Genomic DNA, 14,368 nt, shown 5'->3' on the forward strand with positions numbered 1-14,368 from the left:
TTTTTACATTAAGAAAGAGCCAGACTCTCAAATTTCAACTGCATTCATTAAGCGTACTGCGAGTACTATTTTAAACAGCATTAGAAACTAAACTTTACTTCTAAAATATAATCGCACATTCTTCTCATGTAATGTTTAAAACTTGGAATAAAATAGAACCAAGCTAATTTTGAATTTCATTTTACATTTGAATGATAGAATAGTAGCGATGCCCACTATTTGAGGCGCTGGAGAAGTGTAATATCTCTCTGTGCATACAATGTCTCGAAAGCAGGCAAACAAACAGACGAAATAATTTTGCATGAAGTTTATATTCTTTATGAGCAACAGTGTGTTTTATGATGATGCAAATCTCCATACCAGATTTATCTGAAAGTTTTATTATTACATTATTTTTTTATTTTTTTTTATTTTTATGATTTTATTTATTACATTGGTTTTTGATATAAACTGTAAAGTGTCGTGTTAACAAAGGATAAAATAATATGCGATAACAATTTAAAAAGGTAGGAAGTTTTTTGGTATAAATAACATGTAATGAACTTCGTGCCTCTGTCACCCAAGAGGCACAAGTTGAAGGCATAAGCCGCCATTTGTTGTGATACAGCCCGACCAGGTAATAAATACCAGTTATTATTACGTCTCTCTCTTTCTCTCTCTCTCTCTCTCTCTCTCTCTCTCTCTCTCTCTCTCTCTCTCTCTCTCTCTCTCTCTCTCTCTCTCTCTCTCTCTCTCTCCCTAAATTTCAATATGTGATATTTATCCATAGGATCAATGGAACTTGTCGTAAAGTTAATCATTTGAACAGAAGATTACAAAATTTGGCTTTTGCGCACACTTGTATTGTGGTACCCTTAGAACTTTGTGAGAAATTTTATTATTTGAAAACTGGTATAAAACCTGACATACTTCAAAAAATTATTTCAATAATAAAACAAAATCTTTCGGGAAAAATGTTTTTAAATTTATCTTAATTTTAATCAAACTTCTTTTGTACATATACAAAAATGGTTTCTATAATATTGTATGTCCCAAAACTAAGTAGTCTGACACAATTTCTCTTATGTTTGAATGGAGATTGTAAAATTAATTTTCTTTAAATTTGTACGGTTGTATATTTTTCTACCGGACGTATATACAATTAATTAATATACTATATATATATATATATATATATATATATATATATAGATTTTTTTAAACGATGACATAATTAAAAACCAGAATGTAAGGAAAAAGGAAATACTCGAGTTAGGAGAACGAAATCGCGTACAAAACGTCTCGTTGTCCAACAGAGCGGTCTCTTTCCGAGTGCTGCATCGTTTTGTTCTAGATTACAGTCGAATTATCTTCCACTTTCATCAACGGTAAGAAACCGCCCTAAACTTTTCAATGAACTCCCTTTATGCAATTATTATATTATAATCTTTTTCAAGACATTTGAAGTTTATAATATCATATTAATTATAGGAATAACATTTTAAGTTTTGTAATATATTTTGGTCTCTTATCATCAAATAATAACAGAAAACCAATAAACAATTGAACATAAAGTTAATGTATGCTTTATAATGCTAAAATACTTATTGGTAATACTACAGTATTGTGTTCTATATAAAAAATAACTTCTCAATTTAACAATTGACCTTACAAGAAAAATAAACGAATACAGTTTGGATGTAAGTACTACTTAGGTCAAAATAAATTATCATTATTCACTTGAATAAAAAATGACTATCAGATATGTCACAGATAATTCAATGGCCCATAAAAAAATCGATTTATTTCTTACTTTATACATATTATCTCCTTCCTTTATCCCAGTCCTCAGCTTTGTTAATAACTCTTCTCAAGTTACTATTAAAAATATTAAAGGTCAGTTACCGTATCATAGATTTACACGCATAAGCAAGTATTCCTACGAAACTAATATGTTGGACTTAATTAAAATTCGATTGAAGTATGCCTCGTATGGTACTCGGCTTTATTTAAAAAAAATTAAGTCTGCAGCTGACTGTCTTCTTAGGATATCCTTCGGACGGAAAATCATACAAAGACAAATTGTTTAGCGCTTTAGTAGTTAAAGGAAAATTTGTTCCAGCCTTCTAAATGATAGACTTAAAAGATTGCATAATAAAAGTTTTTAACAAAATACCACCCAGGACTTTATAAAGTTAAAAATATACTTTGAGTAGCATACATTTTATTGGACAGCTGTGCTTCAACTAAAAACATTTTCAAATACATTCCAAAAATAAGATTTAGAAAACCACCGGTTTTTAAAGATATTTTAGTCCATCCAAAATTATTTAAGCACAAAGACCAAGAAAACATGATAGTTGGGTCACATCCTTGCAATAAACCCAGGTGTTTAGTTTGCAACATTTGCTCTACTTCAAAAACATTTACAAGTAGTTCTACACAAAAATAATACAGTATATTTGAAGACAACATGTGAATCAAAAAATATTGTTTACCAAATTCAGTGCAAGTTATGCTCTAAAGATTATATTGGTTCAACGATAATTTCCCTTAGAACAAGGATGACTGGGCACAGGTATGCATATAAACATAAAATGACAGAGCAACCTGTAGTGGCACATGGCTTAATACATAATTTAAATTTTGAAGAAAACTTTTCAGTGAAACCAATTAGAAAAATAGCAGAAAGTTTTATGTACACACAGTCTGAGAACCATGGAACAAGCCCATCAACTCATCACTAAATCAAAATTTCCAAGTGGATTAAATTTAAGGTGACTTAGTCAACAAAGTGAATTTATAAAATTAAATCAAATGTTTACCATTGTACATAATTAATTCTTAATTTTAATTGTCTGTGTTGATGTTTTATGTTTATTCTGTTATTATAGCTATATTTATATTTTTGTAATTTTCTGAAGACGGCTTAAGCCGAAATACAGAAACTGTTTAATACATTTGAAGGATTCTTATTGAAGATTTTATCTTTATATATATATATATATATTTCTTGTGTGCGTGTGTGTATATTAATGAACTCCTCCTAAACGGGTGGACCGATTTTAATGAAACTTTTTTGTGTGTCTTCAGTTGGATCCGAGAATGGTTTAGATTCATAATTCGGTCCAATTTTAATAGTTTATTTAATTAATTTTTTAATAATAAATTGTTGTTGATGGTGGAGTGTTTTACATTGGATCCGCCAGACTGCGCCACGACACGTAATACAAAGTGAACTGTTACTTAAACAACTGTGAATACGAGGGTTGTTCAATAAAGGACTGAGACTGGGCTCGGGATTTCCCCCATACTGCTCTGATAAGACATGATGCCAGGTTTTTCCAATACCTTTGGACCCTATTGTTTACCAACAGACATTGAATTGCTTTATCTCTATCACAAAGCCATCAGTGCTCATTTGAACATCAGCTTGGTAAGTGCCGCCTTCAACGTTTTATCATGTCCAGTTTTGCGTGAACAACGATATGCGATTAAGTTTTTGTGTTAGACACAACAAAACTGCGACTAACACTTATGAAGACATAAAGCAAGCTTTTGGGGATGACGCAATGTCTCGTGCTTCCTGTTTTCGCTGGTTCAAAGTTTTTAAGGAGGGAAGAGAGGACCCAGAGTTGCAGGGAGGAGATGGTGCCCCAGTTACTGCTCTCACTGAGGAAATCATCAATACAGTAGCGGCAATGATCAAAACCGACCGACGTCTGACCGTCAGACAGATTGCTGAACTCCTTGACATATCGGTAGGTAGTGCTCACACAATTTTAAAAGACAATCTTAACATGTCTAGAGTGTGTGCTCGTTTGGATTCCTCGTTTACTCACACCTGAACAAAAACAAAAACCGTGTCGATGTTTGCCTTGAGTGGAAGCGGTTCGTTAAAGAAGATAGGGATTGGTGGAAGAGTGTAATCACTGCTGATGAGTCCTGGGTTTATCAGTATGACCCTGCAATGAAAAACCAAAGCACTGAGTGGGTAGAAAAAAATGAAGGTCGCCCGAAGAAAGCTAGGGCAACCAAATCTGCAAACAAAGTAATGGTCATTACTTTTTTTTGACTATAAAGGAATGGTGTACACTCATTCAGTTCCACGTGGACAGACAATCAATTGAGACTATTACAAAGAAGTTTTAGCTACATTAATGAATGATCACATTTTCTCGAAAGCGTCCAGAACTTCGAGGAAACTGGAAAACTTCATCACGACAATGCGCGGCCTAACATTGCACACGTGGTGACAGAATATTTGGCCAAACGAAACATTAAGGTCGTGCCCCACCCACCTTATAGTCCTGACCTTGCGCCTGTGACTTTTTTTTTGTTTCCTACTGCAAAAAAAGGAATTAAAGGGACGTCGTTTTGATTCGGAACAGGATGCAGTAAAGCTTTGGAGGCGATCCTGAAGAACATGTCAAAGGATGGCTTCTCTAACGTTTTCCAGGCATGGCAAAGGCGCTGGGACAAGTGCAATTCACTTAATGGGGAATACTTTGAAGGTGAAAAATTTGATGTAGATCAGAATTAAATAATAAATGTTTTTATAGACACAGTCTCAGTCTTTATTGAACAACCCTCGTATTTTCAGCTGAAGTTCATCAAAGAGGCAGAAACATTTGTTCACATTTAAAATTTAGAAAGTTCATATTTTAAATGTGTAAAGTGCTTGATCATTAGTGTAATGCAGATTGCAAAGATGAAGTTTTACCAATTGTTCTACGTAAACATTATAATATTACAACACAGCCATAATGTTTTTCTATTTTAATTCCAGCCCGACAGTTTGTTCTGCTATCAAAATTTGTGCGTTGTTTTGTAACATTCTGTAATTATTGTGTGAGTGCTAATTGTTATAATACACAAGCTGTTACCCCCGCGCGGCTTTTCGCACGCAATCTTTAGAACCGAAGTGCTTATATTACTTAGTTAAAAGCAATTATGGTGTAATATGATGGGAGTCCTATACAAATTTAAAAACGTAAATAGGCATACATTAGGTAGATATCATTTAAGTTCATAGTAAATAGTATCAGAGTTTTACTTAATTATTATATCATGTTTGGCACGTGTAGGGGCATTTCCGGTTTTCAATTAATTATATACATAACGTCATAGTGAATCTGCCTTGTCATCCCCGATCAAGAAAACAAAAATCTGGGATCACACAGGTCTTAGAAACTTACTTCTGTCAAAAAAGCGTATATTTCCAATCCTTGTCATATATTTCAGGTCTAAGATATTTCCAGCACCATAGTAGAGTTTGCCTTGTTGTTCTGACGAAGAAAAAATATATACTTACGTAGGACCGAGATGCCTACTTCGGTTAAAAAGTGCCTACTTAAGACCGTTTAAATTCACTTACCTACTATGTCACAGTTTAGCTTGCCATATTGCGCCTCGATCAAAATACTATATACGTTCGATTATCTAGTTCTCGGAAATCTATTTTGGTCAAAATCGTGTTGACATAGTTGAGTTTGCCTTGTTCTGATGAAGAAAATACACACATAAGTAGGACTGAAAAGCCTATTACGATCCTAGGGGGAAGTCCTACCTACTTCATATGTACTTTCGGTATAAGAGGAATATTCTTAATAAAGTTATGCAACATTCCGAAATAATCGTTATTAAAGTTTTCCGTTACTCTTATTTTTGGACTGTAGCTAGGGAAAGAATGAATCGTTCAGGCATGTTTAGTATTCATTTCTCTGCTTTCCCATAAGCCACTGTTAAAATGCCATATCACAGTGTAAAGGAAGCCCACCTGTTTAAAGTAAATTATGTAAAAACATTCATAACTTTGTTCATTAAGGTTTGTAACATAACATTGTTTAAATAGTATTTAAAATGCATTAGATTATTTAAATCCGTCACTGGCGCAATCTGGAGTAAAATTTATATATTATTTTTTATTTACTATCTGCATTACACTATATTGATCAAGCACTGTTTACTTAATAATAATCAATTTTAAATGTAAACAGATGTTTCAGCCAATTTGTCGAACTGTAGCTGAAGGTCAACAGCTGTTTAGTGCCAGTTTAATTTGAATTACAAAACGTAAAAACTACAATTTTTCTGAAATTCCAAAATATTCCAGGAAACTTTTCTTTATCTTTTCTTCATAACAACCTTCCTTGGATTTCAAGGGACATTTTACAAAAAGAAATTAACCAAATAGGTCCAGCCGTTATCGAGATTAGCGCTTACCAACACATTTCGACATTCATTTTTTATTTATAAGATTAATAGAGATTGAAAATGTTTGAAGTGCATAAAAAACTATTAGTTATTTATTAAAGTTATTGAACTCATTTTGCAAATTTATTGAAGTGAGTATATTGGTCGCATAGGCCTACCTCAAATAACCTAAGTAGCATACAAAATCAAAAGGTTGTGTTTATGTGTGTGAATATTGTTAACAGTTTATATAAATCAAGTTTTAAAACTAATTGGATTTAAAATAATTTGTTGTAAATTTTACATTTTTTAATCTGCAGTCAGAATTGGTCACATAAGTTCAAATTAAGAAAGTAGCATACAAATCACATGTGTGAATAACTACTTATTGTTAATAGTTGTAAGGAATTGGTTTTAAATTAAAATTCTGTTGGCCAGTTCCGATATTATACTGTAATTTTTAAATTACTAATTTTATAACAAGTATATTTTTTAATTTACAACTTAATTTATCGTAATGCTATTGAATGTACAATATTTTTTGTTAATCCTTCAGGAATGTACATAAACAAATTAGATGGTTTTCCGATAGGGCTGAAGTATAATAAGTGGCCTCCATCACATCGAATTATTGATATTTCTGAATAGTCTATCTAAACTACTGAATTTCATTATAGTTATATATTCAGTCAAATATAATTAAATTTTTAATTATAAACTGTTGTTGATGTTACAGTGTTTTATATTGGATACGACAGACTGCGCTACAAACACGTAATACAAAGTGAACTGATACTTAACAGCTGTGAATATTTTCAGCTGAAGTTCACCAAAGAGGCAGAAACATTTGTTTACATTTAGATTACATTATTATAAGGTGCTTGATCAGTAGTCTAACGCAGATTGCGAAGTTAAATTTTCACCAATTGTACTATGTAAACATTATAATATTACAACACAATAAATTTAATCAATAATAGTCTTGAAAGGCATTGAGTAAGCATAAACATATAAAAAATAACACCACTTCTTATGTCAATATATTCTGTACTCACTTTGGAGGATAGAGATTATCCAGATATAAAATTGGAAGTTTTTAGCTTTTAACTGAAATTGACAGTTTGTGCTGCTATCAATGTGTGTGTGTGTTGTTTTGTAAAGGTTCATGTTTCAAAAGTAAATACGGCAAATAACATTAAAATATAATAGAATGAAGTAATAAAAAGTGTACTACGTGGCCGCGTTATAAGAGTTTATAAAAGCCAACAGGCAAAAAGAAGAAAATAAAAAATAAAAACATCGTGTAATTATTGTTGTGAGTGCTAAAATTGTAAATAGTACATTAATAATAGAGATTATTGGTCGCATTACCTCAAATAACCTAAGTAGCATACAAATCAAAAAGGTTTGTGTTCCTATGTGTGAATAACTATTGTTAACATTTTAGATAATCAAGTTTTAAACTAATGAATTTAAAATAATTTTTTTGTAATTTACATTTTTAATCTGCAGTCAAAATTGGTCAGATAAGTTCAAATTAAGTAGCATACAAATCACATGTGTGAATAACTATTGTTAATAGTGTAGGAATTTGGTTTTAAATTAAATTCTGTTGGCCAGTTTCTGATACTATACTGTAATTTTAAATAAACTATAATGAAATTCGGTAGTTTAGATAGGCTAATCAGGAATATCAATAGAGGTTATCCAGATATAAAATTGGCAGTTTTAGTAAAATACACTTTTAACTGAAATTCGTAAATATTAAGTGTGCAGCGATTGATCAGTTAATTTTTGTTTATAAATAAATTGTTTTTTATCTTGGTATGTTTTAAATTGGATCCAGCAGAATGTGCTACGATCGCAGTTTCAAATGTTTTTCTATTTTAATTCCAGGTTTTCCCGACAGTTTGTGCTGCTATCAAGTTTGTGTGTTGTTTTTTTATCATCGTATAATTATTGTGTGAGTGCTAATTGTAATATTAAATTAATAGAGAATCACATGTGTCAATAACTATTGTTAATAATGTAGGAATTGGTTTTAAATTAAATTCTGTTGACCAGTTTCTGATACTATACTGTAATTTAAAAGTAACTATAAATGAAATTCAGTAGTTGTTTGTACTTCAGACCTATAGGGAATACTTATTTAGTATAGATATAAATTATATTCTGTTGGCCAGTTTCGAATACTATACTGTAATTGTAAAAAACTATAATGTAATTCAGTAGTTTAGATAGAACTAATCAGAAATATCAATATAAGTTGATTGTGATGGTGGCCGCTTATTATACTTCAGGCTTTAAATAACTATAATCTAATTTGGATCGTCATTTTAGTAGTTTAGATAGGCTATTCAGAAATATCAATAATTCGATTGAGATGGTTTTTACCGCTTATTGCACTTCAGCCTTTAAGTAACTATAATCTAATTCGGATCGTCATTTTAGTAGTTTAGATAGGCTATTCAGGTATATCAATAATTCGATTGTGATGGTGGCCACCTATTGTACTTCAGACCTATAGGGAATACTTATTTAATATTTTAGATACCGTAGTCTACGTTGTTATACATTTTTATCTAGAAGTACTTACTTAATTAAAATTACATATTCAATAAGTTCATTCATAATTCAATATTTAACACAACCTTTTGATTTGTATGCTACTTAGGTTATGCGACCAATATACTCACTTCGTTCAATAAATTTTCAAAATTAGTTCAATAACTTCAATATATAACTATAGTTTTTTTATATACTTTCAAACATATTCAATCTCTATCAATGTAATATTACAATTAGCACTCACCACAATAATTACAACGATGTTACAAAACAACACACATATTTGATAGCCAGCACAAACTGTCAGGAAAATCTGGAATTTAAATAGAAAACATTTGAAACTGTGATCGTAGCGCATTCTGCTGGTGGATACAATGTAAAACATTCCAAGATGGTCCACTCATTTAGGAGGAGTTCAGCTCCATACACACGCACACAAGAAATATAAATATAAAGATAATGAAATTCGGTAGTTTAGATAGGCTAATTAGAAATATCAATAATTTGATTGCGATGTTGGCCGCTAATTATAATTCAGCCTTTAAATAACTATAAACTTAATTCAGTTCGTCATTTTAGTAGTTTAGATAGGCTATTCAGAAATATCTATAATTTGATTGTGGTGGTGGCCCACTTATTATACTTCAGTCCTATACGGAATACTTATTTAGTATTTTAGATAAATTAAATTCTGTTGGCCAGTTTCGATACTATACTGTAATTTTAAATAACTATAATGAAATTCGGTAGTTTAGATAGACTATTCAGAAATATCAATAATTCGATGTGATGGAGGCCACTTATTATACTTCAGCCCTATCGGAAAACCATCTAATTTGTTTATGTACATTCCTGAAGGATTAACAAAAAATATTGTACATTCAATAGCATTACGATAAATTAAGTTGTAAATTGAAAAAAATATACCTGTTATAAAATCGTTTTGTTTCAACTTTTATACCTTCAGATTAAGTAAGTTTTCATTTAAAACATCCTCTACATTTCACATCACTCATGTCTATACTCACACACTATCGGTTGGTCGACGTGTGATTAAATGTACATGTGATGAAGTTAGATATTGTAATAACTTTTTAATAGACATTTTTATCAAAACAGCCCAGATTGTTACAGATTAATCAAAGTTTAAAATTTTCGCATTAAAGACGTGTGTACAGGACAACGTCTGTCGGGTCTGCTAGTATATATATATATATATATATATATATATATATATATATATAATATATATATTAATATATATATATATATATATTTATATATAGGTAAATAAATAAATATGTATATGTGTGTCCTGTATACTTCGAAACTATTTAAATATTAATTATTAATATTGCGATGTATGTATGTATATTTTCCACGTTGAAGGTTTTTACGCTATGCCCATTGATGAACCAGCAGAGGGCGCTTATCAAAGCGCCTGTTCATTATAAAATACAATCACAATACAGTTTTCTAAGTACTCGTAAATAGCCACACATTATTTGAAGGCCCTTTGTTTTGGTGTATTTTTATCTTACAAACAAATATCTGGTCTAAATTAAAGCTTAGCTATTGGAAAACTTTATAATAAATTACATTTACGTTTATAATTACTATAAATATACAATTGACAAATATTTTTTATAGTCGCAACCAGGTAAATCTTACTTCGTCGTTGGAAATATAATTGACTAGAACTAGAAGTACTTATGCCGGGGGGAAAAACAGCTAGTCCTTCATAAAGATAAATTTCCTTCTCTGCAACTCCACAGCGCTTATATACATCTCTTTTTAATCTTATAGAAATATGAAACACAATATTAAATTTGGTAATATTTTTTAACCGTTAAAATATAGTTTACTACAATATTACAGTTTTGTCTCCTATCATTTTTAAATCTGGCAATTTTAAAAAAAGGGATGTTCACGTTTTTTTTATCAAACAATCAAACTACGTGTAAGAAAACTAATTTTTCAAAGTTACAATATGGTGTCGGGTAGTAAATAAAGGGACTTACAGTTTGTGTAATATCTCAGGGTCCAGGTTAGTCATGTACTTGTCCTCGCTGTAGTACAGCAAGTGTTTTATTCTTAGATAGTATTTGTAGATTGATCATTGTATATTAAATAATTTAGTTCTACTATATACTGTAAAACATAGTAATATTTTAAACTATAAAGTTTTAAATTTACAAGGAGCATAAAATGTACATACTTTTAATTTACGTTTTAAATATAGGCCGACCAGGATGTAGCACATATAGCTTCATTCTCAATGAGGGTGATAATATACGTCAAAATAAAGAAACTTATACTATTTTGGAAAATAATAGTGATAACAAATTAATAAATAATGGTAATGTAGGTGCTAGTAATAATAATCTGATTTCAAGTTTTAAAATCCTACTAGTCTAAGAGACTGGACCAGTTTTGACTTTATAAGTACACGATTTGGTTTTCTTAAATCGATATTAAAATTTTCCTGAAAGAGAAATCAATTGTCAAGATTAGTAGTTTTATTAGTAACTAAAATTGGGATCAAAATATTTATAAATATGTAAAGATATTTTTAGTCCAAACCACATTTGTTGGCTATAAACCAACCGTGAGACACATAAATAAATAATATCAGATTCAGTTAACGTTACACACACACATAAAGTACTGTATATAGTTGTCTCAGAGTGACTGCACTACTATGTATACGTCTGATCGTTGGGCTTTTATGTATGAAACTAGAAAAAATTTAATGTTTAAAAGAACTACTAATTCATGTTTTTACTTTTTTACATATTTATAATAATAGATAACTAGTGTATCAATTAAAGTACTAACAGCATATTATTTTTTTAAATCTATTCTATATATAAAATTATCATTCTTTTCATATATTTATTTGCTATTAAATATATTTTGTTTTGAAGCTCAAAGATAAAAGGTTTATTCATAAATAATTTATGTATACTTAATGGTGGTAATAATACTCCCGCCAACATCGTCAGCATTGCATTAATAGAAGGTAAGCCAATCGACAAGAAATGGAAAAGAATATTTACTATCCATACTAGATGAAAGAGACATTGTTTTCAGCATAATTAGGTTTCAAAGACGCTTAGCTCAATTACGTAATTTCGTATGCATCATAGAATTCTATATTAATAAATAAAATTTTATACAAAATTTTAAGCCTATAGATGAAATCTTCGTAAGATAGTTTGCCCCGTGTTACGTCTACATTTTTGTCCTCCGAAATGTTACAAAACAAGTCACTATAAAATTATGTATACATTGTTACAATATAGGTTATATGTACTGATATTTCACATTTTTTAGTCTATTATGGCTATCCTAAGTTTCTTTACACATTAATTTATTTTCAAACCTTTCGTTACCATAATAGCCACTTGTAAGAGCAATGTAAGATTATTTGCTAACGCTAAACGAAATCTCATGGTGTGACCTGCACCATTACTAAACGGACTCACTGGCCCTCATACATAAATAAAGCTAGTTATCTTGTATAAATAAATATAAGTATACGTCTGTTAGTTTTACAGGGCTGACAGACAGATATATAGACATAAATTTATTTTTTCCATCCCTGCCAATTATTAAAGAACATTGAATATCCCAAGTTGCAAATAAATTATATACAAAGTTTTCTGATTGCAGTATATTGTTTTACATATACCACAGTTATAGAAAAATAAATGTTTACGTATGAAGGTGAAAAGACTTAATGCTTACACAAAGAAACTCGCTAAAAACTTTGTTGTAGTTAGTGTCAGTCAATGAGAGAGAAAGAATGTTATTCGACTGTAATATACTCGTATAACACATTGAAGCAGCACACGAAAACGACCGCTCCTATGGTCAATGAAATATTTCGTACGTTGATTTGTTTTGCATATTCATTGAGTCTCTACAGTGGTGTAATTTATTTTTCGTTCTTTAATCGGATTTGTACAAGCAGTTTCATGATATATTAAACTGGTTTAATGATTAAATTGAGTTTTTTAATGGTATTTTTTCGACAATATAATACACAATAAAAAAATAGTATGTTATTTATCTTTTTGTTCAATGAATATTGTGCTTTTTAAAATTTTCATTATTGCATATATATTGATCATACATTTAAATTTTACTCACTAGTATTAAACAGTTTAAGACATTCAATATTACGCAAAGAGAAAATATACTTTTGATGTAGAACTGTTAGCTGGATGGATATTTGATGTTTATAGCTCAGTCAAACAAACACTAGGGGAAATATTTCACATGTAAATTTCTTATTCTGTGGGAATAAAATCTATACATACTTTGAATATGAAAGACTACTAATGAATACTTTAAAAGTAATTCAAACAAAAGTTAATTTACCATAAATATATAAAATATTATTGGCCGTGTTCTAGTCATTAAACGCCACGGGCCACGCAGTGTCTTTAGTCTTGTCGCAGAATAACTTTAAAATACATAACAATTTAACAACTGAATAATGTTGCCAAATAAACAAATTAAATATTATTTATGAGCAGTTATGTACTCTTGTACCATAGGATGCATTTAGCTTGGTTCCTGACACTCTGTACATTGCTTAAACCATACATTCTCGTTGAGTTTTCTATTGTATTAGAATTTAAACTAGTTTTAAGTACCACTTTCTTTTGATAGTTTCTAGAATAAATATTTTCAGCGGCTATCATTTAATATAACTCTAATACTCTAATACTTATTCATTGTATTTATTACATGCAAAACTAATGTTTTGTCGCTTCGCAATGCCTTTGCTTCACAAATGGAAGTATTTCCATAAAGGGTTACATGGTAAATATTATGGTATAAAAAAATCTTACGGTTATTCTATTGCTCAGTTAAGCTCCATTTTAAAAAAACCGCTTGGTTTATCTTGTGAAACATGGCGCTGACACATTACAATGAGAATATCCATAATACATTTTAAATATTATGGCATCAATAATCTTACTTTTATTCCAGATTGTGCCAGTCATAAATTACAAATATCTAATGCACAATTTAAATACTATTTAACACTTTTATAAAACTAACCTTAATGAACAAAGTTATGAATTTTTTTACATAAGTTTCTCTAAACTGGTGATCTGCCTTGCCGTTGTGATATGGCATTCAAATAGTACCTTTAAGGGATAATGCGAAATAGACAATAACATGCCTCACCAATTTATTCTTTCCAAAAACATTTTTTTAACTCAAATCCTTGTTTTGAACATTGTACAGACTTATTAAGAACTTACACTATATACTTAAAACAGATTTGAGTTAGGTAACAAGGCAAACTCAACAATGGCTCTGGAAATGTCTTATACCATAAATAAATTTCAAGAGTCGAAAGTAGATGCTTTTTGTCGCAAATTACATTTATGATAGCCACATACGAATATCGTTTTTTATCGGGGCTATAAAGCACCGAGAAAAATGTTAAGCCTTAATTAAAATAAACGACCGGAAGAAGACACGGTTTAACTAAAGCGGGTTTCTTAATTCTGAGTATGTATATTTTTATTCGACAAGACAACAAGGAAAATTTCTAATATGGGACTGGAATCCTCAGTTAGACGAAGGGGGTTAATAAAAAAAC

General features: G+C 30.2%; 1 protein-coding gene across 1 annotated transcript in view; it reads left to right on the forward strand.

Moving 5' to 3' along the window:
• The window catches only part of LOC124362934 (perlucin-like), a 275,641-nt gene that overhangs the window by 138,080 nt on the left and 123,193 nt on the right, over positions 1 to 14,368 (forward strand). The gene's annotated exons all lie outside the window — the stretch shown is intronic.

The sequence above is a fragment of the Homalodisca vitripennis genome, chromosome 5, assembly GCF_021130785.1.
Source record: "Homalodisca vitripennis isolate AUS2020 chromosome 5, UT_GWSS_2.1, whole genome shotgun sequence".
NCBI lineage: Eukaryota > Metazoa > Arthropoda > Insecta > Hemiptera > Cicadellidae > Homalodisca > Homalodisca vitripennis.